This window comes from Gymnodraco acuticeps, unplaced genomic scaffold, assembly GCF_902827175.1.
Source record: "Gymnodraco acuticeps unplaced genomic scaffold, fGymAcu1.1, whole genome shotgun sequence".
NCBI classification, from domain to species: Eukaryota; Metazoa; Chordata; class Actinopteri; order Perciformes; family Bathydraconidae; genus Gymnodraco; species Gymnodraco acuticeps.
Window position 1 is genome coordinate 2,297,361 of NW_022991451.1, and position 23,964 is coordinate 2,321,324.

At 43.5% G+C, this 23,964-nt stretch overlaps 1 long non-coding RNA gene across 1 annotated transcript; it reads right to left on the bottom strand.

Annotated features, from left to right (window-relative positions):
- Nucleotides 1–5,711: 5,711 nt before the first annotated feature.
- Nucleotides 5,712–8,412, bottom strand: LOC117532953. The gene is made up of 3 exons (XR_004566965.1): nucleotides 7,560–8,412; nucleotides 6,510–6,656; nucleotides 5,712–5,852 (listed from the first exon to the last, which is right to left on the bottom strand). It is a non-coding gene; the product is annotated as an uncharacterized LOC117532953 (long non-coding RNA).
- Between the last annotated feature and the right edge of the window lie 15,552 nt (nucleotides 8,413–23,964).

Consider the following 23,964-nt stretch of genomic DNA (forward strand, 5'->3'; position numbering starts at 1 on the left):
CCTTTAGTCTCTCTCTCTCTTACACTTACACACACACTTACACACACACACACACACACACACACACACACACACACACACACACACACACACACACACACACACACACACACACACACACACACACACACACACACACACACACACACACACACACACCATGTATACATCACTTCAGGGGACATTACATTGACTTACATGCATTTCCTGGAGACTTATCCTAACCTTAACCATAACCAACACATGCCTAACCCTAACCCTAACCCTTACCCTAACCCTAATCCTAAACCTAACCAAGTCTTCACCCTAAAATTAATGATTCCCCTCATGGGGACCTCCAATTAGTCCCCATAAGGGAAGCCAGTCCCCACACGTGACTATGTAAACAGATGTAGGTCCCCACAAGTATAGTAATGCTAGACCACACACACACACACACACACACACACACACACACACACACACACACACACACACACACACACACACACACACACACACACACACACCCAGACACACAGTAAATTAGCAAACAAACATACAAATATTAACATGTACTACAGCTGCAAACATTATAACTGCAACAAGTTATGTCTAAACACACACACTCACACACGTCTTTCCTCTCCTATTGTTGCTTTGTGTATATCTCTGTGGTGTGTGTGTTTATCTTTAACTCGTGTACATGACTGAAAGCACTTCTGGCTGCCAGATGGGACCAATCATATTGTTACCAAACTCGTGCAATTGTATAATTTCCTAGATTTACTGCAGAGAAACTGCAAGACAATTTTCTCAGTGTTTTTTTTGTAGTTCTATCCTATCGGCTCTCAGGGATGAAGCAGAGGAAACAGCATGTGCCAGTTTTCCACATGATATATGTTCAAAGTGGAATAGAAACGAGAGGATTAGTGTACACAAAGTATGTTTCCGCATACATAAAGTGTGTGAGAGCTTTTTACTCTGGTCTGGTACCGTTGGATCCTCATGTGGACCAAGCTGATGCTCCATTTGCTCAACAGACCGCCATTTTCAAAATAGCCAATCAGACGTGTCATCAATCAATCACAGTAATTATGGCCCAGTTCCATTGGTATAATGTCAGTGTACACACTCCTGCCAGATCTTTAAACCTTATTTTCCATTAGAATTTCTTATGGAGCAAACTCTATGGTCATCAGCTGTTTCTTTTGCCCTTGTACTCCCCCCAAACCCACAGCTTCAAAATAAAAGTCCCCTAACTGTAGCTTAATAGGAAGCTGAGCAGAAGGCTTTTTTAATTTGTTATTAAAGCCCTAGAATGTAACTGAATCCTTAAAGAAAGCTCGGGATAAGCCTTGTATTTCAAATAAATGTTTTGTTCAAAATAAAAGCCCCATTGAGTAACTGACTACTAACAGGACGCTCCAGACCAGGATTGTTCCTGTTAGTAGTCAGTTACTCTATGTAATAAAAGCCTCAGAAAGTGACTTTATCGTACAGTTACCTCAGGTTTGTGCTTGCTTTTTAAAATAAACACCCAAGAAATTAGCCTAACGGCCCGTCCACACTACAGCTTCGACAGCTTCAAAAACGGTTTCCAACGCGTCTGCCCATTCACTTTGAATGGGGTGACGTCACGTTGCCTCGCTTTTCGCCGAACTGAATTGTGGGTAGCATAGCGGTCCGTCTCCGGCGTCTCCGGCGTCAGAAGTTGAACAATGTTCAACTTCTGACGCCGGAGTAACCAGCGCCAGCCAATCAAATCCCATTTCTGAAAATCTGACAGCTCAAGCCGTAGCCAATCAAACCGCGTCTAAGCTGGGAGAGATATCCCGCCGTTCATTTCTATATTTCAAAAAAAGATGGAGGAGCAACTAATTATCGCCGTAGCAAATCACCCGGTTTTGTATGACCAGACCCTCTTCACCTACCGGGATACAAACCGGAAGAACCAGTCATGGAGGGAGGTGGCAGAGACAGTGGGTGAAACTGGTAGGTTTTCGCCTGTTTGGGGAGTTTATATATATTGCTCGCATAAAATCCCCGGGGTTTTTTGCTTTGTATGTCGGGGGCGGGAGATTAATGTGATTGGTTGTTGGTCGCGTTGCTCGAATAAAATCCCCAAGCTTCAGACACGCCCAGCTCCAAGCTTTTTTTGAAGCTGTAGTGTGGACGGGCCGTAACTGTATAATGACATGAATCTCACATTTATTCTTGTTTTTCAAAACTAAAGAATCAGGCTGGACCAAAAAAAAGTGAGAGTGCAAACTGTTGTCTGGTCATGAATGCTGCCAACATTTAAGTGAAAATGTAAAGGATTTGCTTTTTTAAGTTCATGGAGGCAGTCTATGGGATAAGTCTCAGTTTAAACATACATGTCACTCAGAGGTCAAGCGTCGATCCTACGCTGTCATTGGAGGCACCTGTAGAATACGGCTGTACTGGAGAGGTTTTTACCCCGGAGTCGTCGCGGAGAGACGGAGTGGTTCCACGCTTCGGGCTTGGCCTGCTTCCACCAGGCGTGTGCTGCTGTACGGAGGAGGATTTTACCACCGCTGGGGCCTGCTTTCCACCTGTCCTGATTCTGCTGTTGCAGAGGCCTACTTTCACCCCGGGGATACCACGGAGTGACCGGAGCACTTCCACGCTGCTGTTTTCGCCTGTCCTTTGCTGCTGTGCTGATTTTGCTCCAGGAACATCGTGGATACTGTGTGCTGGTCTGGGAAAATGGCCCATATCGGGATTCTGCTGTGCCTGTTAACTGTTTTGGACTATGAGAAGATCTCTAGTCATTCTGAGAAGTCTACTGGATTCAGGTCTGTTCTGCCACCCGCAGTGGGCATCCCCTGCAAAGGTTCGGATGTGTTGCTCAAACAATTACCGGTTGCCTTGTCACAGACAATCTGCTCGACAAAATATGTTTGTCTTTTTTGTTTTCCTGCGATGATGGTTCTTCAGGACTGCTTCTTAAGCTCAAATCACACTCTCGCAGACTTTTCCGGTGTTTCTAAATTAGATGACAATGTATGTGTGTCGTTTAAGAGGAAAAGATGCCTGTTTTTGTTGTTGTTATTACTGTCAGGAAATGTACAACCTAACCCTGGTCCGCCCAGTAGTAGTAGTCAGATCGCTACTCCTGCTGATTTTAAAGCTAGGTCTGGGTTGGGTTTCATCCACTTGAATGTGCGCAGTTTTTGTCCGTATTTGGGCGAGCTCAACTGACGCTGACGTCATTGTTTTATCAGAAACATGGCTAAACAAATTTATTTTGGCCTCTGACATTGCCTTAAATGGTTTTAATGTGCACTGTAAAAAAAAAACTCGTAAAAAAACGGTCAAAGTACTGGCAGCAGCGGCTGCCAAACAAAAACCCTTAAATTAAAGTAAAATACTTTAACTGAAATAAAGTGAATAAGCCATTAATTTACGGGAATTGTCCTTAAAGATTTTACAGGAAAACACTGTAATTTTACAGATTTATACTCTCTTTTTACAGTCAATAACCTTAAATAAAAGTACATCACTCATACTTCTACAGGCAAATACTCTAATTTTACAGATGTATCCTCTCTTTTTACAGTCAATAACATTTAATAAAAGTACAGCACTAATATTTTAACGTGCAAACACTGTAATTGTACAGATTTATCCTCTCTTATTACAGTCAATAACATTTAATAAAAGTACAGCACTAAAACTTTTACGGGCAAAAAACCCGTAAAAAAACGGTCAAATGACTGGCAGCAGCGGCTGCCAAACAAAAAACATTAAATTAAAGTAAAAATACATTAACTGAAATAAAGTGCAAAAGCAATTAGTATACAGAAATTGTCCTTAAAGATTTTAGAGGAAACGTTCCTCTCTTTTCAAAATCCATTGTCTTAAAATGTTACATTAAAATACCTTAAATAAAGTTCTGATGAGAAAAAGTGTTTACATTTTTTTTATTAGATTTGTATGATCAAACACTAAAATAAATACAGAACCTAAAGTTCTACAGCTAGAATACTGTTATCTTACAGCTTTTTTCTAACATTTTCCAATCAAACAGGTTCAACAAAATGACATCACAAAATGTTCTGTAGGAAACAATTACTCTGAAAACTTAAAATGAGTGCTGTCAAAATTATCGCGTTAACGGCGGTAATCAATTTTTTGAATTAATTGCGTTAAAATATTTAACATATTTAACGCATTTAACGCATGTGCAGAATGGCCCGCCCCATATGTGCCACCAGTGGCAGTGCCAGGGTATGGCTGGGGTAGGCTACACCCATACCAAGAAATGGCTTAGCCCCACCATGAAAAATGATGTTAAAGTAAGCAAAATAAAGTCTGCCAACTCGCGGAGTAAATTGCACAGACAGCAGTTAGTAAGATTGATTTCAGTAGCCACGGTTTTGAAAACTTTTGTCACGTAGTGATCGTCTTCTCAATAGAACATCTTTGATAACGGCGTGGTGTTGTTGCAGGAAGTCCCGACGGAGAATACTTTTTGCTGTAGTACGGGGTGCACATAACTGGTACGCAGATTATGTGCGTAATCTGAAATGCGTACCGTCACTTGTGTCACAAAGCGCATTTGCTTACCGACGTACTTGTGAAGCTTTTCCAGAAGGCGGTTAGATCACCGGACGACAGAGTCGGTCTCCGTGTGCACAGACAGGGCTGCTGTTAACGTCGGTCTGTACAACGGAATTGTGCCCAAACTACACCAACCGGCTGCGGAGGGAGACTCCCCCCCCCTTCACTGGAGAACTGCGCTAAAACAGCTGATCACAACGTTCACACTTTGTGGTCACGAAGTACTCCACTAGCCGCCCCTGTAGGATAAATGAATATTGGCTGCAAAAAACTTGAGGCCCAATCATGTTTCCTCTGTCCATTCTGCGCTACTGTAGACGTGGCAGTGCAACCTAGAGGACAAACCGATCAGAATCAGAAACGGGTTTATTGCCAGGTAGGTTCACACGTACGAGGAATTTGACTAGGTGTCGTGCACCACGACACACGATATACAAATAAAAAAAATTAAAAAGTACACAGATAGCGAACTATATTAAGAACACTGTAATAAAAATATAGTAAGATAGAAATAAAATAAAGCAGTAACTTACATCGAAATAGAATGCAATAAATTATAGAATATAAAATATGTGCAGTAAGCAATATTTAAACATTGCATTATTTACCATCCTGTGATCTCCATTATGTAATGCATAGAGTCTGCGTTGTGGCTGAGGTAAAGTGTCAGTGGGGGGGGGGGGGGGGGGGGGGGGGGGGCGCCTTGTTGAGGTGGCGAGAGGTTTTGGTCCTGATGGAGAGAGGTGTTGGTCCTGATGGAGAGAGGTTCTGGTCCTGATGGAGAGAGGTGTTGGTCCTGATGGAGAGAGGTTTTGGTCCTGATGGAGAGAGGTTTTGGTCCTGATGGAGAGAGGTTTTGGTCCTGATGGAGAGAGGTTCTGGTCCTGATGGAGAGAGGTGTTGGTCCTGATGGAGAGAGGTGTTGGTCCTGATGGAGAGAGGTTCTGGTCCTGATGGAGAGAGGTTCTGGTCCTGATGGAGAGAGGTGTTGGTCCTGATGGAGAGGTTTTGGTCCTGATGGAGAGAGGTTTTGGTCCTGATGGAGAGAGGTTTTGGTCCTGATGGAGAGAGGTTCTGGTCCTGATGGAGAGAGGTTCTGGTCCTGATGGAGAGAGGTGTTGGTCCTGATGGAGAGAGGTATTGGTCCTGATGGAGAGAGGTTCTGGTCCTGAGGGAGAGAGGTATTGGTCCTGATGGAGCGCAGCCTCCAGCCAGAGTGTTGTGTTGAAGGCAGAGCTGAAGTCCACAAACAGGATCCTGGCGTAGGTTCCTGCTGTGTCCAGATGCTGGAGGAGGAAGTGAAGTGATAACTATTAGTAAACCATAATGATGGATGTTATTATCAGCAGCTGCCAATAGATCCCCTACATCTTGTATGATGGACCTTTGAAGCACAAGCGCACGCACGCACTATTGTGGGAACAATCAAACGCACCCTCCCAGGCACTGCGTGTTAGCGAAGTACAACTGGGATTTCGAAGAGGAAGATATGCTTGGTCAATTCTTAATAAAAAAGAAAAACCAACAAATTGAGCACTTGAGTTTTCATTAGCAGCGCCTAGCTACAGCTGCGGAGCTTTGGTAAATACCGCTAACAGTCTATTTCCTTAAAATGGTACATATCGCTGAATCTATATTTTTATCTTCAGGTGATGAAATCTGCATAATGTTCCTGTACAATAAGATTCGAGCATTTTGTAATACAGTGAGGAAATTCAAGACCAGTAAATATTGATTGATTAAACAACACTAAATAAAATGTTAGTGTTTTCTTCAAACTCAAGACTCTCTGCTGCGGCTGTACCTTAAAGACAAAACAATTGTCTGATGATCTTTGTTGAACAAGGTCTGATTGTCCTGTACATGTACAATTTGGGGTATTTTTAAATACTTTACTAAACCACATTCAATATTATGTTAGACACAAGTTAGTTATTACTCACATATCAAAGTCTTTTCATCTGCAAGATGGAAGAATAGCTGGGTGCTGCCTGGAGAGACTGATGAGAGGGACACAGGCTGCCATCAGCAGCTTTCCACACAAAGCCATCACATCTTCTCTTCCATAGTCCTCACTGTCCACTGGTGCTCTGTCAAAAGAGTGAACATCACAGCTGTCATGTTAACCCTTTGTTACACAACATACAACCAACATGTGTCAAAAGTGACCCGAATTAGTTTTAATTGTAAATATCTTTGCAATAAATTACTTTAACCATTCAGGATCCCAGGTATTCCTCAATTAACCTGTTTTGGATCAACACCAATTCTAATTTTTATTTGTCCCTTTCTTACTTTTTGAATAAAAATCATGTTTGTATCACTACACTTCTAAGGCACAACATGGGTCAAACATTACCCGTATTCTTTTGCCATGTTATTTCATGCATGGCTGAGTGTTTCTTTACTACACATTTTCAAAAATAATTAATTTTAGCAGTGATTTGGACCAAGCATGTATGATGTAGTAATACAAAAAGTATTTTAGTTCACAGTGTGACATTAGCTAGTCATGTTAGCGTGTAATATATAGAGCAGAGCTAACTAGCAAATTAGCCGAACGTTAGCGGTTAGCTGTTTATGCTATGCTAGCTGTTGGCTACTGAACATTAACAAACTAGATTCCGCTGTAAGAAAGCTGTGAAACTTTACATTAAACTTGGCGACAACACTGTGATGCCCCACTGCATGTTTATGTGTAATTCTCCCGTGTTGGAGACGAGAGGGTGGGGGGGCGGCACTGCAATAAACTGTAAACTAACGTTAGCAGCCGCATGTTAAGCCGGGTTTCCCGGGCGCAACATCTTGCAAGAAACAGCATCTCAGGGCTTCTTAACATTTAACAACCTATTAATTATGCATACCAACTTAACCGGAAGAAACTCAGCTAACTAGAAGAAGAAACGTAACCTTAAATAAAAAATAAAACATTCACAAACTAAGTAAGGATTATCTAAATACATGTTTAACTCCATTACAGTTGCAGGACTCACCAGATCTCAAGTCTTCTGTTCTTTGTTGACGTCCCGATGCTCATATTTAACGTGTAGATGTAAAACGATCCCGATATGAATCCATAAACTCCTGTAGCAGACACACAGACAGCTGTAGCTCCAGCAGGAGGAGACCCGCTCAAACTGACTTGGATGTTTCAAATGTGAACGACAGGCGCGGACAGTTCTCATTGGCAGGTTTCTTCGATGATGTTTATATTAACCAATCAGGAGTGTTGTGGACTCATTCCAAACATGCCTGACTTGTCTGCCGTGTTTTGGCTGAATTCTATTTCAAGTGCCGTAGCTCTGGCTGTCGGCCAGAATCCGAAAACCATACATTATACTGTAAAACTAAGGTTTATTACTGTAAATTGACCAATGGAAAAAAAACACAGCAACAGAACACATAAATAAAACAAGGATAACTGTGACTTATTGTTGAGTAAATAACAGTGTGTGTTTTAAACCTTGGTCCTCCCTGCAGAGATTTCTCCACTTTCTATGATTTTTTTTTTTTAATGATATTGTCAACTGTAGATGTTTACAATATAGTAAGTTAGGAATTTCATGAAAACATATTTATTTACTTTTGTTTCAACATTGGATATTTTGTGTTTTTGTTGGATTCAATCGAATATTGAGAAAATGATTTATGTAAAAATGTTTTACTTACATTTTACGTTTTTTTTATTTTACGCTTTTCTTACAGTTTTATGTTTACCTTAAAATTACAAAGAACATCTTAAAGTCTTATAATAGTAATACACTTTTATATTACGAGTTACATATTTAATTACAGATAAAAACATTTTATTTTACGTACATCTGCATGTATTTTCTGAAAGTGCAAAAATACTGGAAATATTATATAGTAAATTTACAGTAAAAAAAAAAGGAAATAAACGTTATTTGTTGTTATTGTCAAAATACTTCAAATAATGTTTTGGGTTGTTAATTTATAGTTAATATCTGTCATTTTACAGGATTTTGCAAGTTATTTAAAAAAACATGATAATTACTATACAAATTTACAGTTATTTCCTGTAAAATTACGATCTTTTTTTACAGTGCATACCGACCGGCCTAATAAAGGTGGTGGCGTTGCCATTTATGTTAAGAATAAGTTCAGTGTAACCACATTAGTTTCCAAATCGATCAGTAAGCAATTTGAATTTTTAGCCATAAATATAGAAGTGGCAAAGGTCATGGTGGTGGGCCGTTACAGACCCCCCTCAGCTGTCAAAGACTCCTTGTCTTCACTAGAAAATCTTTTATCACAACTAGACTACAAGGAAATAGTGCTACTTGGAGATTTTAACTGGGACTGGTTAACTGCAGTGTCAGAGGATTTTAAAAACCTTTGTATCTCTTTAAATGTTACTCAGATTGTAGACAGTCCTACTCGCCCTAACATTAAGTCCCCTAATAAATCCTCCCTAATTGATCTCATTTTAACTAATGTTCCCCATAAATATTCATCTGTGGGAGTATTTGCAAATGATCCGAGTGATCACTGTGTTGTAGCCACAATTAGGGACACTAAGGTCCAAAAGGTTAAACCTTGCATTATCATTAAGAGAGCCAAAAAACATTTTGTGGAGCGGGGTTTTGTGCATGATCTGTTTGATTTTGATTGGGGTAAAATCGATCTGTGTGCTGATGTAGAAACCGCATGGTCTTATTTTTATCTTGGTTTTTATGGAGATCATTGATAGACATGCACCCCTGCGTACATTTAGAGTAAAGGGACGAGACAATCCTTGGTTTTCTGATAATCTGTCCAGTCTCCTTCACGAGAGAAACAAGGCCTGGGCAAAGGCTAGGAAATCAGGCTCAGAGGTAGAATGGCTGCGTTTTAGGCAGCTAAGGAATAGCTTCACATCGCAAATCAAAAGTGCTAAATCAAAGTACTATCTGTCAGTAACCACAAAGAATCTGAATAATCCTGGAACATTTTGGAAAGCCATTAAATCGTTATCCACCGGCGATATCCGTAATGAGCTACCTCCGTGCATTACCACAGCATCTGGCTCTATATCAGACAGGGCTACTATGCTAAATTGCTTTAATGAGCATTTTGTGTCCTGTGGTTCTCTTTTTGATTCTGTCACTAACTCTGCTTCTGTGAACACTACAGTATGTGACTCTGAAAAACGTGTGTTGGAAAACCCTTTTAGTTTTACCCCTTTTACTGTTGATGTTGTTCGTGAAGCTTTAACCAAGTTAGATCCTAAGAAACCGGCTGGCCCGGACAACGTAGAACCTTTCTTTTTAAAGATAGCTGCAGATTTTATTGCTCCACCTCTCACTACTCTTTTTAACCTCTCCCTCAGCACTAACACAATTCCAAAATTGTGGAAGTCAGCGTATGTCCTGCCTTTGCTAAAAGGAGGGGAGGCCACCTTATTAAATAACTATAGGCCAATCTCTAAGTTGTCAGTTCTGGCTAAGGTTCTTGAACGCTTAGTGAGCGAACAGGTAAAGGTGTTTTTATGTACAAATGACATCCTGTCTAAACATCAGTCAGGCTTCAGAAAACAACATAGCACCATCACTGCCACAATGAAAGTGGTGAATGATGTGGCGAGTATTTTAGATAATAAGCAGAGTTGTGCAGCTCTATTTATTGACCTTTCAAAAGCGTTTGACACCGTCGATCATCGCATTTTAAAGCAGAGGCTAGCCAGTATAGGCATGTCCAGCCATGCAGTGGGGTGGTTTGTGAACTACTTCTCTGAAAGGTCCCAATGTGTTCACTTTGATGGGCTGTCTTCTGAGTGGTTGAACATTGCTAATGGTGTTCCCCAAGGTTCTGTTTTAGGTCCACTTTTATTCTCCATATATATCAACAGTTTAGGTGAAAATGTGGATGAAGCTACTTTACATTTTTATGCGGATGATACCGTGATGTACTGTGCAGGTCCCTCCATTCAGGAGGCTGGTGTTAAATTACAGGCTGTTTTTAACATTATTCAGACTCAGCTCTCTGAACTAAAGCTTCTTTTAAATGTTGAGAAAACCAAGGTAATGCTCTTTTCTAAAGCTAAAAAGACACCAGAGCCTGTTTTAGATATTGTAACTATGCAAGGAATAAAACTTGAAGTGGTTACCTGTTACAAATACCTTGGTATCTGGCTTGATGATTGTCTCACTTTTAAACTTCATGTCAATAACCTGCTTAAAAAGCTGAGGGTTAGGCTAGGTTTCTTCTACAGGAACAAGTCCTGTTTCTCGCTTGAGGCCAGGAAAAGGCTAGTCACTGTGACCTTTTTACGTGTGCTGGACTATGGTGATTTGATGTATATGAATGCACCTGCCAATTGCCTGGTCAAGTTAGATGCTGCGTATCACAGTGCACTGAGATTTGTGACAAACTGTAAAGCATTAACCCATCACTGTACCCTGTATGCAAGGGCTGGTTTGCTTTCAGTCACTGTTACATTTTTATATACAAAGCCATGTTAGGGAAACTTCCATCTTATATCTGCTCCCTGATCTCACGGAAAATTGTAAGTGGCTACTGCCTGAGATCGAATGCTGTGGTTTTATTAAATGTGCCAACTGCTAGGACTGTCTTAGGGAAGACAGCTTTTAGATGCGCAGCTCCTCTGTCTTGGAATAGTCTGTAAATTAAATGGAAACTGAACAATCTGGTGCCACTAAATGTTTTTAAAGCTCGGTTGGATGCTACTCAATCGGAAGCTATTGGTACCTGTTTATGTGGATAATTATGTAAATGATGCTGTATGATGTCCTTTTGTTGTTCTATTTATGTTTTTATGTTTCATGTGGAACTACTTGAGCAGGTCTCCCTTGAAAAAGAGATCAATGATCTCAATGGGATTTATCTGTCTAAATAAAGGTTTGAAATGAAATGAATGTTGTCAACATACACCAATAATGTGAAGAAAAATAATACTTGAGAAAATACACACCAAGATAACTTTAAGTTCTGTCTGAACATACTGTCCTTGTGTTATCCAACTGTGTGCAGGTTGGAGGGATGGTAACATGGAAAAAGGCTGTATGTGTGCGTACAGATGTTTACAGAGGAAAAATCTTTCCAAGGATTTTACTACATTACACATAACAATTATGATGGGAACAATGAACCAACATTCCAAATGGAAATGTTTTGTTAAGGAACTATCATAAAGTGTATACACACTATGGGATTTAGTTGAAAGGCCAAGGTCCCCCCCCCCTACATCTCGCCAGAGAGCTTATCAAAACAATCTTTGAAACTTTTTTTTGAGAAGCTCATTCACAAGCACACACACATACAGGTTTTACATTTTTACCTGTAAACCTAAAGGTGTTAAATGTCAGATATATCAGGTATTTCATATCTGAAAGAACCACGTGTTCTGTCTCTGAACTGCAGCTCTTTAGTTTCTTTATTCTGTGCTCTCACTTCGACTATCCAGCACTGATATAGTGTTTTGAATTATATGATTCAAGATAAAAAATTCAAGATTTAAAAGCTTTATACACTTCAGGTACAGCGTAGTTGTTGGCAATTGAATAGTGCCAGGCTCCTCCAGCAATGCAACATACAAAATGGAAGTAAGTGGTACTATAACATAGTGTAAGTGACACAATGGTGCAAATGAAATAAGTAAACCAAGTTTGAAATAAGTTAAGTTACTTTGACGAAAATACAGAAACACGAGCACATTACTGTGACTTAACTGCAAACTGTGGGCTAGATCTAATGAATGCTGCATCTGTAGACATTATCTACATCGTTAAATGTTGGAGATGAATGTTCAGATTGGAGCCACAAACCACCAGGAGACAGGAGTTTAAATGTCTTTGTTTTATTTATCAGGGTATTCAGTTGGTGGGATGGTAGCTGTTGCCAATGGTTCTAGTAGAAAAGGTGAAACAAACTGATTACAGCATTTGCACATTAAAATAATACTTATATTACTTGCACATTAAAGTTAACAAATATGTCTGCCGTAATTATATTAAATTGGAACTAAATTATATTCATTACTACATTGAACAACAAATGTGTTCAATACCATTGAGGTTACTCAAGTGTAAACATCCAAATTACAAAGAGGATTCTACCTACATTGGTAAATCAAAAGACACATGGGGAACAGCTACCAAACACTCAATCCTGGTGTGGGTGGCATCTATTGCACGTCTGTCCGTCCTGGGAGAGGGATCCCTCCTCTGTTGCTCTCCCTGAGGTTTCTCCCATTTTTCTCTTTAAACTGTGGGTTTTCTCCGGAAGGTTTTCCTCGTACGATGTGAGGGTCTAAGGACAGAGGGTGTCGTATTGTCATACTGATATTCTGTACACACTGTGAAGTCCACTGAGACAAATGTAACATTTGTGATATTGGGCTATATAAATAAACATTGATTGATTGATTGATATGTATAGCTTGTGAGGAACTTCTACCTGCTTCCCTACACAGTGCCTCTTGTGGACAGGAAGGTTCTTCTAACAGCCGCCCCCGGATTTGTGCAGCAAATACGTTTAATCGGTGTCTTCCATGAATTCAGGGAGCGGGATTAATCTTAAACAGGTCTTACATATTCCCGACCTTGAATAATGACCCTAGCACTGCGGACGTTTCCATCTTTTCCAGGGTAGGTTTCACTTATCCTTCCAATAGGCCATGATGCTCGAGGATATTGGGGGTCAAACACCATCACAACCTTCCCAGAATCCAGGTTCTCCTTGTTTGTCTTCCATTTTTGTCTGGTTTGAAGATTTGGAAGGTAATGCCGAATGAAGGCTGTCCAGAAATGATCAGCTAGGATCTGACTGTGACGCCACTTCCTCCTGCCCAGGAGCTCACTGTCACAGTAGATTGCCTGAGGAAGAGAGGAGTCGGGCCGCCCCATCAACAACATATTTGGTGTAACTGGGTCTGGATCAGCAAGATCAGAAGAGACATATCCGAGGGGTTTTGAATTCAGAATACCTTCCACTTCAATCAGGACGGTGTGAAGGACTGTTTCTGTGGTTGGTTGGTTCCCTAATGCAACATGAAGGGCCTGTTTTATTGATCTTATTTCTCTTTCCCAGCTACCGCCGAAATGTGGGGATCATGGAGGATTAAACTGGAAGTGGACTTGTGTGTTGGCTAATTGCTGCTTCAAGTCCGGTGCCATGGCCTGTAAGCAGGGGCGGATCTAGAAAAATATTCATGGGGTGGCAAGAGGGTGGCAGGAGAATTTGAGGGGTGGCATCCCCTGGCAGAAGTATATGCTGATTTAATCGCAGTCATATGTTAACTTGGAAAGCAACAATATTGATATTTTAACTCAATAACATTAGGTGACATTATTGTGGCACATCAGTAAAGCCATACATATAAATATATAAGGTGGCAGACATCATTTAATGAATTTTAACTGAATGAGTTGGTTTCACTCTTAGACCAGCAGGGGTACCAAATCTATGCAGACTGCTGCAATAAGTACACAGCCTAAGGGGTCATATTGAGATGCCAAGACCTTGTAGATATTTCTTATTGTTGGTTGGTGGTAAGTGATTGTTCTGTTTTTATAGCCCAGCGTGTCTTTGAGGCAGTTCCATTGAAGGCCCAATGTAGGCTCTTTAGGGTCTCCACCCTCTGAGAGCCACAACTCGTTAGTCTTGGATTTGGACTCTGTAGGGAGATGTTTTATAACGGATGGATCATTGCTAGCCCACTGTCTTATGTTGAAACCACCATCTAAGAACAGAGGTCTCATTTTGTCGATGAGGGACTTTGCTTCTTGGGGGGAGTGAAAGCTTTGGAGGCAGTTATCGACATAAAAACTATTTTGGACGGATTCAAGGACCTCCTCGTTTCCATCACAATGATCTTTGACATGTTTTTGAACTGCGAAGGTGGCACAGCATGGGCTGCAGGTTGTTCCAAATGGAAGAACTTGCCATTCATACACACTGGGTTCCTGTTCGAGCTGCATCCCTCTCCAAATGAAGCGCAACAGGGGTTTGTCCTCATTCAAAAGGCGTACCTGATGGAACATAGCCTTTATATCTCCGCAGATGGCAATGGCATTTTGGCGGAATCTGAGGAGTACTACAATGAGTGAGGGACCAAGTGTTGGGCCAGGCAGAATACATTTGTTCAGGGTTTGTCCCATGTATTCAAAAGAGCAATCAAATACAATCCTGTGTTTGTTGTTGTGTTCAACTATGTGATGTGGAAAATACCAGGTTTCCTGTGGTTGCTCAGCCTGCTCGTTGGGGATCCTTTTAACATAGCCGAGCTCTGTGAGTTTATTCAGTTCCTCCTGGTATTTTAAAGTTGTGAGTCTTTGGACAAGCGTCTTTCTGTGGCACAGACACGAGGCAGAACGCCTTCCTTGGGGGCTTGAAAGGCAGGCATATTGGGAATTCTCAGCAGGGAAGTGGCATAGCTCATTACACCATCTATTTCTACTCTTTCTGTCTTGGAATGAAGAACAGCGAGAGCCATCTTGTCCTGTTTCGACCTTGTGGCTGTCTTTTCATGCAAGGTGTCCATCTGCCAGAGTTTTTCCACGTTACTGAGTAATTCACTTTTAAGGCAGGTCAGCGTGAAGGGAAGAGTATGTTGGGTTTCGATTAAGCTGGCTGGACCTTGGAGGGCCCATCCTAGCCTTGTGTGTACTGTGGGCCACCAGGGGGCCCAATGTCAATTGGCTCTGTGGCTGTGATGAGATGGGCATAGTCTGAGCCAATGAGGACAAGAGGGCATGCATGGTCAATTGGCTGTAATGAAATGTCTCTGAGATGGTGAAACTGTTCTTGTAACTGTTTTACAGGGTAAGTGTGCTCTGAAAGGCCGAGATTCTCAGTAGTGAATGCTCCGTTGATGAAATGCCTTTCAGTTGGCTGGTCAATAGGGGAGATTCGAAAGGAAACAGTTGCTCCACTTACTTGCACTATATCCTGCCGCACTGAGCGTAGTGAGATTGTTTCAGGCTGTGTTGAGAGACTCAAACACTGGACAGCAAAGGGGAGCAGGATGGATCGATCAGTACCATCATCAAGGACTGCATGAGTTGTGAGGGTCCTGTCCCCGTTGTGGAGAAGTACATTGACAATTTTCAACATGACTTTATGGGAGCGGTTAGGTTTGTCCATGTAGAGAAGCTCTGAGGAGGGGGATGTGTACATCACTGTAGCTGATTTGTTTGAATTAAAGTCATGGAGAATAGTCAAGTGAATGTCCTTGCATAAATTACATGGCCTCTTTAAGGTGCATTTGTCCATTTTATGGATTCTTCCGCATTTAATGCATCTGCCTTTCTCTTTGATCCATTTTGAAATGTTTATTTTGGAGAGTCCTTTGAATTCTGTGCATGAACCAAGGCAATGGTCTCTAACGTTACAGTAGGGGCAGTAGGGTTAGGCCTTTCAACATTCATCCATTCTTTGGTGTAGTATTTTGGTGTGCCATCCATTTCAGATGCTGTTGAGCGGTAGATAGAGGAGACTTGTCGGTTGGGCTGGCGTTCCTTTCCAGTCCATGGTTTCTCCTGTCTGTGGAGCTCAACAGCTCTCTCTGTGATGCGTTTAGCTCTGGATTTCAACTGTGGCCATTTTGATAGGTCAAGGAGGATATAGGTTTGGGTTGCTTGTGCAGTTAGAATTCCACGATTAATGCAGTGCTCAACAAATCCATCTCTGTACTGCACAGGGAGTTTACTGAGGAGTCTGTCCACATGGGAACCACATCTTAATTTGCACCCATCAAGACCCTCTAGGGACAGCAGTATTCCAACCAGAGCATGGATAGACAGGGACAGATTATCAAAGGCTTCTACGTCATTAATGCGAACAATGGGGGCATTTAGTATTTCACCTATTTCTCTCTGAACTAGCAGCCTTGGCTGACCATACTTTTCTTTGAGTGCTAAGAGGGCAGTGGAATATGGTCTTGCGTCATGCATGCCGGATCTGGCTAATTTGCTAGCTCCTGGGTGCTGAACATATTCCAAGAGTATTTGATATTTATACTGCTCTGTAAGATGGGGATGATTGTCAAGGATGTTGTCGAGGGCCATTTTCATGAGGGAAAAATCCTTCTCTCGACCACTTTTGAACACAAGGATAGAGGGTCTTGGTATACCATAAGCAGAGGCTATCAACAGATCTCTAACATTTGGGAATTGAACATGCGGGTAAACAGATTGTTGCTGGGAGGACATGGCTTGCGTTGGCTGTAGACTACCAGTAAAGGTGGGTTGTTCGCTACCAGGCATGGATATCATATTGTTAGGGGCTTCAACAGTGACCGGGGTCACCGGTCCATGGTGAATAGAAAGGGCGCGGGGCATTACTGTCGCAGATGCAGGGTGAAAGGACGAGGGTAAAGCTTGGGCAGCCACATGGGGAGTTGACGTTGCTGCAGTTTCAGCAGTAGCTGCAGAGGGAAGAGAGAGAGCCTGGGCAGTGTATAAGCTTTGCTGTATTGGTTGAGGCCTGGGAAGGATTTGGGAGGCCTTAGGTAGACCTCTGGAAAGGCTAAGTTGGGGAAGCAGGGGAGCTAAAACTAAATGAGAGCGAGAGTCAGCATATGTCAAGTTTGGGGGGGCAGGAGTGAATATCCTGGATGGAGGCAGATCGTAAAAAGAAGACGTTGCTCCATTTCCATGAAGAGATGAGGTTGAAGGACCACAGGCTCCTCCATCCTCTTCAGAAAGATTGTGTTTTATGAAACTAGTGACAAGTTGTGCTGACTCAAGCTCTTGTTCTTTAGTATGAATAAGTCTGTTCATTTCAACCTGTCTGACAATTTTCTCTCTCTTTGTGTGCATTTTCTTGACATTGCTGAGCAGCTCTGGCCCTTTCATCAATTAACTTGCATTTTTCATCCAGCTGCTTATCCTCCAATTCCTGTCTTTTAAGCTCCTCCAGCTCGTCTTTTCTTGCCTTTTCCTGGAGTATACTGGCTTGGAGATCACTCAAATTAGGAGCGTGGCGGCTGCCTCTTGAATGTCGACTTGTATCAGAGCCTGTAGGGAAACTTGATGCCGACTTGCTGAAGTGTGTCCTCTTACTCCTTAAACTATGAGATACTTGGGATGCTGCCTTGTGCCGTGGAAAACCATAGTAATCAGGGGGCCGTCCATCTCTTTTGGGTCTAGCCACTAGGTCACGATGGCTAATTGGCTTTGTCAGGGCTTTGGCTAATACTTCCAGGGATACTGATTGCAGAATGAGATAAGGGGTGGGCAATAAGGGTTCAGGTGAAAGGCTCTGGTTGATGAACAGGTATGGATGGCCTAGGTTATGTTTGAGATGGGCCCTCTTGTAAGTAGAGCTGGGTTAAGTCTGGGACACCTTCGGATCCATCCATGTTCTCAGTAGAAAGGGCCTGACCTCCATTGTTGGGTTCATCCATTGTCTGCATACCATCAGTCCCGGAATCAGTCATTTGGTCACTGTGTGGAGTGTGGCTCAGTCTCCGGGTCGAAGGACCATTTGTTGGAGATGAATGTTCAGATTGGAGCCACAAACCACCAGGAGACAGGAGTTTAAATATCTTTGTTTTATTTATCAGGGTATTCAGTTGGTGGGATGGTAGCTGTTGCCAATGGTTCTAGTAGAAAAGGTGAAACAAACTGATTACAGCATTTGCACATTAAAATAATACTTATATTACTTGCATATTAAAGTTAACAAATATGTCTGCCGTAATTATATTAAATTGGAACTCAAATATATTCATTACTACATTGAACAACAAATGTGTTCAATACCATTGAGGTAACATCCACATTACAAAGAGGATTCTACTTACATTGGTAAATCAAAAGACACATGGTGAACAGCTACCAAACATTCAATCCTGGTGTGTGTGTTTGAGGACAAAGAGGAGGAAGTCTTCATCCAGGCCTCTATGTATAGCCTGTGAGGAACTTCTACCTGCTTCCCTACACAGTGCCTCTTGTGGACAGGAGCGTTACACCAGAGATGGAGTACTCGAGTCCTGGACTCGGACTCGAGTGCCGATTTTCGGGACTCGTGACTCGACTCGCGCACTGATTGACGCGACTCGGACTTGGACTCGTGAATTCTCACGCACGATGACTTGGACTCCTGAATTCCCCCCCCCACGATGACTCGGACTCGACTTGTACATTGACGCTCCGACTTGGACTCGGACTCGTGAATTTTTCCCCCCACGATGACTCGGACTCGACTTGTACATTGACGCTCCGACTTGGACTCGGACTCGGACTCGAGCAAGTTTTGGAGTCTGATGTCCTCTATCCTGGCTTGTGCACCTGTGAGGCGAGTTAATGTACTGGCCCCCGCTGTTCCAGTCTAAACATGTCTAGGACACACCCCGCATCATGCTGTAAGCTTTCACACATTCAGCTTCCACATTGGAAAAGAGCAGCGCAAAATGCTTGTTATGTGGAAACAATATTGAAGAGAAGGCTCCGTAACACATTACTCTAAGGATCGAGTTCAGACATATAGGCTGTATTGAACACTATCATCAGAGTAACGTGATCTAATCAATAAATAAAGCTTCAGTGTCATGGTTTTGGATTTTTGTTTTCATTTTCCACCTTTTTGTTTTGAAATGTTTTCAGCTCCCTGTGTCCTCTCGGCGTACCGGCCGACTCCAGCACCTCGTCTCCTGTTGGCTCTCCAGCCGACGCCAGCTCCCCGAGTCCTGTCGGCATACCGGCCGACTCCAGCACCTCGTCTCCTGTTGGCTCTCCAGCCGACGCCAGCTCCCCGAGTCCTGTCGGCATACCGGCCGACTCCAGCACCTCGTCTCCTGTTGGCTCTCCAGCCGACGTCAGCTCCCCGAGTCCTGTCGGCGTACCGGCCGACGCCAGCTCCCCGTGTCCTGTCGGCGTACCGACCGTCTCAAGTCACCTCTCCAGTTCCCTCTCAAGTCTCCTCTCAAATCCCCTCTCGAGTCTCCTCTCAAGTCTCATTTCGAGTCTCCTCTTGAGTTCCCTCTCAAGTTCCTTCTCAGGTCCCTTCTCGAATCTCCTCTCGAGTCCCCTCTCAAGTTCCTTCTCAGGTCCCCTCTCCAGTCACCTCTCGAGTCTCCTCTCCAGTCACCTCTCGAGTCTCCTCTCAAGTTCCCTCTCGAGTCCCCTCTCAAGTCACCTCTCGAGTCACCGCTCGAGTCACCTCTCGAGTTCCCTCTCAAGCCCTCTCTCGAGTCCCCTCTCGAGTCTCCTCTCGAGTCCCTTCTCTAGTCCCTACTCAAGTGCCGTTGGAGGTTCCGCTGGGGTTCTGCCAACTCCATGTCCTGTCCCGTTGGGGGTCCCGCCGACTACTCTTCTGCCGGGGGTCCTGCCAACCCTATGTCCTGTGCCATTGGAGGCCCCGCCGACTACTCTTTTGCCGGGGGTCCTGCCAACCCTATGTCCTGTGCCGTTGGGGGTCCCGCCGACTACTCTCCTGCCGGGGGTCCTGCCAACCCTGTGTCCTGTCCCGTTGGAGGTCCCGCCGACTGCTCTTCTGCCGGGGGCCCTGCCAACCCTGTGTCCTGTCCGGTTGGGGGTCCCACCGACTACTCTCCTGCCGGGGGTCCTGCCAACCCTGTGTCCTGTGCCATTGGAGGTCCCGCCGACTGCTCTTCTGCCGGGGGTCCTGCCAACCCTGTGTCCTGTCCCGTTGGGGGTCCCGCCGACTGCTCTTCTGCCGGGGGTCCGGCCAACCCTGTGTCCTGTCCCGTTGGGGGTACCGCCGACTACTCTTCTGCCGGGGGTCCTGCCAACCCCATGTCCTGTTCCGTTGGAGGCCCCGCCGTCACCTGTCTTGCCGGGGGTCCTGCCAACTCCTTGTCCTCTTCCACTGGGGGTCCTGCCTACTCCTTGCCCTGTTGCGTTGGTGGTCCAATCGACACCAGCCCTTGCTCCATCCGGGGTCCCATTGACACCAGCCCAGGTCATGTCCAGGATCCCGTCTACGTCTGTCCCACCGGCTCCGGTTCCTGTTCGGCTGACACTGGGTCCTGCCCGGCCCTCCGGAGCTGTGCGGTCTTCACCCTCGAGCCCGGCCCCCTGAGTGCCGCGGCCTTCGCCCTCAAGCCCGGACTCTTGAGTTCCCCAGCCGTGGTCTTCGAGCCCGGCCCCCTGACTCCTCGAACTCTGCCTTCCCCCTGGGCCGTCCGCCCGAGACTTCCTCCTCGAACTCTGCCTTGCCCCCGGGCCGTCCGTCCGAGACCCCCTCCATGGACTCTGCCTTGCCCCCGGGCCGTCCGCCCGAGAACCCCTCCTCGAACTCTGCCTTGCCCCCGGGCCGTCCGCCCGAGATCCCCTCCATGGATTCTGCTTTGCCCCCCTCCACCCACCCTTCTAGAGGTTTTGGACTTTTTAGGGTTTTTTGGGACGTCTGGAATCCGTCCCTTGGGGGGGGGGATTCTGTCATGGTTTTGGATTTTTGTTTTCATTTTCCACCTTTTTGTTTTCCTCCTTGTGTCTTGTCTGATCCTACTCCCTTTGTTTGATTTCCTGTCGTTAGTTTCCCTCCTGTGTCTGATTGTGCCTCATTGTGTTCACCTGTTGCCCTTGTGTTTCTGCCTCCCCTGTGATTACCCTTCTGTGTATTTAGTCTTGTCTTCCCCTGTGCTCCATGTCTGTTCGTCGTCATTTTATGTCCCTGTCGCCTATGCTTGTCCGTGTCTCCTGCCTGTTCCCGTCGTAAGTTTGTTCCTGTCTGTCGTGCTCCCCGGTTTTGTTTCTGTTAATTAGTTTCTTGTTTTTTCCTGCCTTCGGCTTTTGTTAATAAAGCTCGCTTCTTGTTACCTTACCTTTTTTAGTCCTTTTTTAAACTGCACTTGGGTCCCATTTTCCACACACCCTGACATTCAGCCGATAACACGAAAGCACATGGCTACTTAACATGCAGAATGAAGTCATTTTGCATGCTAAGTAGCCATGTACTTTCTGGGGCTTAATCTTTATCTGTAAACTGATTTAACCTGTAAAAGTTCCTTCAAAATAAGAGTCCCGATCTTATTACTATCAAAATAAAAGTGCAAAACTAAAACTTTACCATAGGAAAATATTGGCATACAAATATAATCACTTCTCTAAAAGTTAACTCATTTTAAATATAGTTGGACATATTAAAGGTCATTTACAATAATAATATTAATATTAGTAATAAGCTTTATATTTGTATAGCACCTATTACAAGAATTGTAGCCAAACTCGCTTCACAGTAGTTCAATAGACAGATTAGTATAACATGACAGGATAAAAGCAATGTAGAGGAGCAGCTATACATTTCAACACATATATCCACGAAGATTAATACATGAAGACTTGTGACTCGGACTTGACTTGGACTCGAACACAGGTAATGATGACTCTGACTCGACTCGGACACTCCTTGGGTGACTCGGACTTGGACTCGGACTTGGACTCGGACTTGAAGAGTGGTGACTCGAGAGTGACATGGACTCGTGAATTGGTGACTTGACTACAACACTGGGTTACACACATGCAATTTCTAACATTAAACTTACATAAAACATACAATTTCAAAAAGTCAGCCTGAAATGAACCTGCAAACACTTGAACTTGACTTTTTAAGCGTACATACACAACCCATTATAGCTTCAGGTGTTTACACTACAGGCCATCTGAGCTAGCAGGTGACGCACAGCTTCACATGACTAACTTGTCAATTAACCGGTAAAACTACGATAACAATGTAATATATCCGATCTGCATTACCAATAGTTTGTTACACTAACATTCTCATTATACATCTGTGCCACTTTTTTTTAATACATATTTTCAACGATGAAGCTTACCTGATATTACTGAAACACAAGCACATGCCATGTAGCATTACAGTCTGTTTGGTCTAATCTGTGTGATGCTTCAGTCACTTCTGGGTTTGACCTAAAGGACCCCCGAGCTGCCCCTTATATATTTGTGATCTTGTGACTGTGATGTGATCTTTATTGTAACCATGACTTGATCTGCTTAATATTATAGTTGCTTTTGCACATGGACATATGAGTTAATAACAGTTTAAGTCAAATACAATAAAATACAAAGGTGCTTATACAAAATATTGTCCATTCACATTCTAATGTCCATTAATATGCCCATCCTTACTATGGGTCCCACGATACGATTATCGTTTTAAATTAATTTGAATATGTCTATTCATTTTGTAAGCTGATGTCAGGTCGTTGATAATTGGAAAAGCAATTTATCTATCCATCCATGCCGAGCTGTCGAAATGAAGACAGAGGGACAGAGTGTGTGTGTGTGTGTGTGTGTGTGTGTGTGTGTGTGTGTGTGTGTGTGTGTGTGTGTGTGTGTGTGTGTGTGTGTGTGTGTGTGTGTGTGTGTGTGTGTGTGTGTGTGTGTGTGTGTGTGTGTGTGTGTGTGTGTGTAATAAACACAGCAGTGTGTGTGATTTCACACCTTTGAACACAGCATTGGGAATACAGGGTGTTCTCCTCACCCGGCCACCCCCAGGCCCTGCACCGCGACACCACCAACAAAAGGCCAGGGCCAAGAGGTCAAGGGTCAATCAGGGGCACATGACCAATAAGCAGCTACCGCTACTCAAGCGCTCTACAGGCTGCTCTGAGCTGTGCTTTAGACTGAGATAAAGGGCAGGGGGGGGGGGTAAGACAGGGATAAAGAGATGTTGAAACATGGCCAGATGAATTGAAAAACGATAAAAGATGAATGTGAAGGAGGAGAGAGGGGAGTTAAAGGGGAGGTGGGGGGGGGGGAGCGACAGGGGTCAGTGCAAAGCGAACACAGGACCACAGTGACAGGGCATCAATCCATCAGCGAGTCAATCAAGACATCAGTCAATACACACACAAGCCTGTGTTAAGCCATCAAACAGAGCTCAATAAATCTCCATAGTGACAGAGCATTTTGTTTGGACTACACGGATTACAGCCACCTGTTGACATGCTTTGTTTACTTGAACATTTAAAGCTCCTTTACAATAGTAATCTGCAATTAAAAGTCCTGGGATAAGGTCACTTAAAATGCAACACAAAACCCAGTTTCTCTTCATTCTTTAGCGTTAACTCCGCGTGCAGACAGCTCTGTTTTTATTGTTGTACTTCTGCCTGCACGCCAATGCAATAGACCAGGGGCGGCGCCAGGGGGGAGCTAGGGGGTGCTGAAGCACCCCCCATGATTGCCAAAGCACCCCCTAAGCACCCCCAAGAAATATGTGTTTTTTTTTTTTTTTGCGAAAATTATTATTATTTTTATTAAATTAAATCAGAAAAATTATTGATTACATCAATGCAAATGTGAAACAAATAAATGTTAGACCAAAAACATAAAGCTAACACAGGTGATATGATTAGGCCAATGGCCAGCACCCATTCGATTTTTGACCCACCTAAAGGCTAAATTACTTTGTGACACTTGAGTGACTTCCTGTTAGCTGGAGCCCCAAATGATT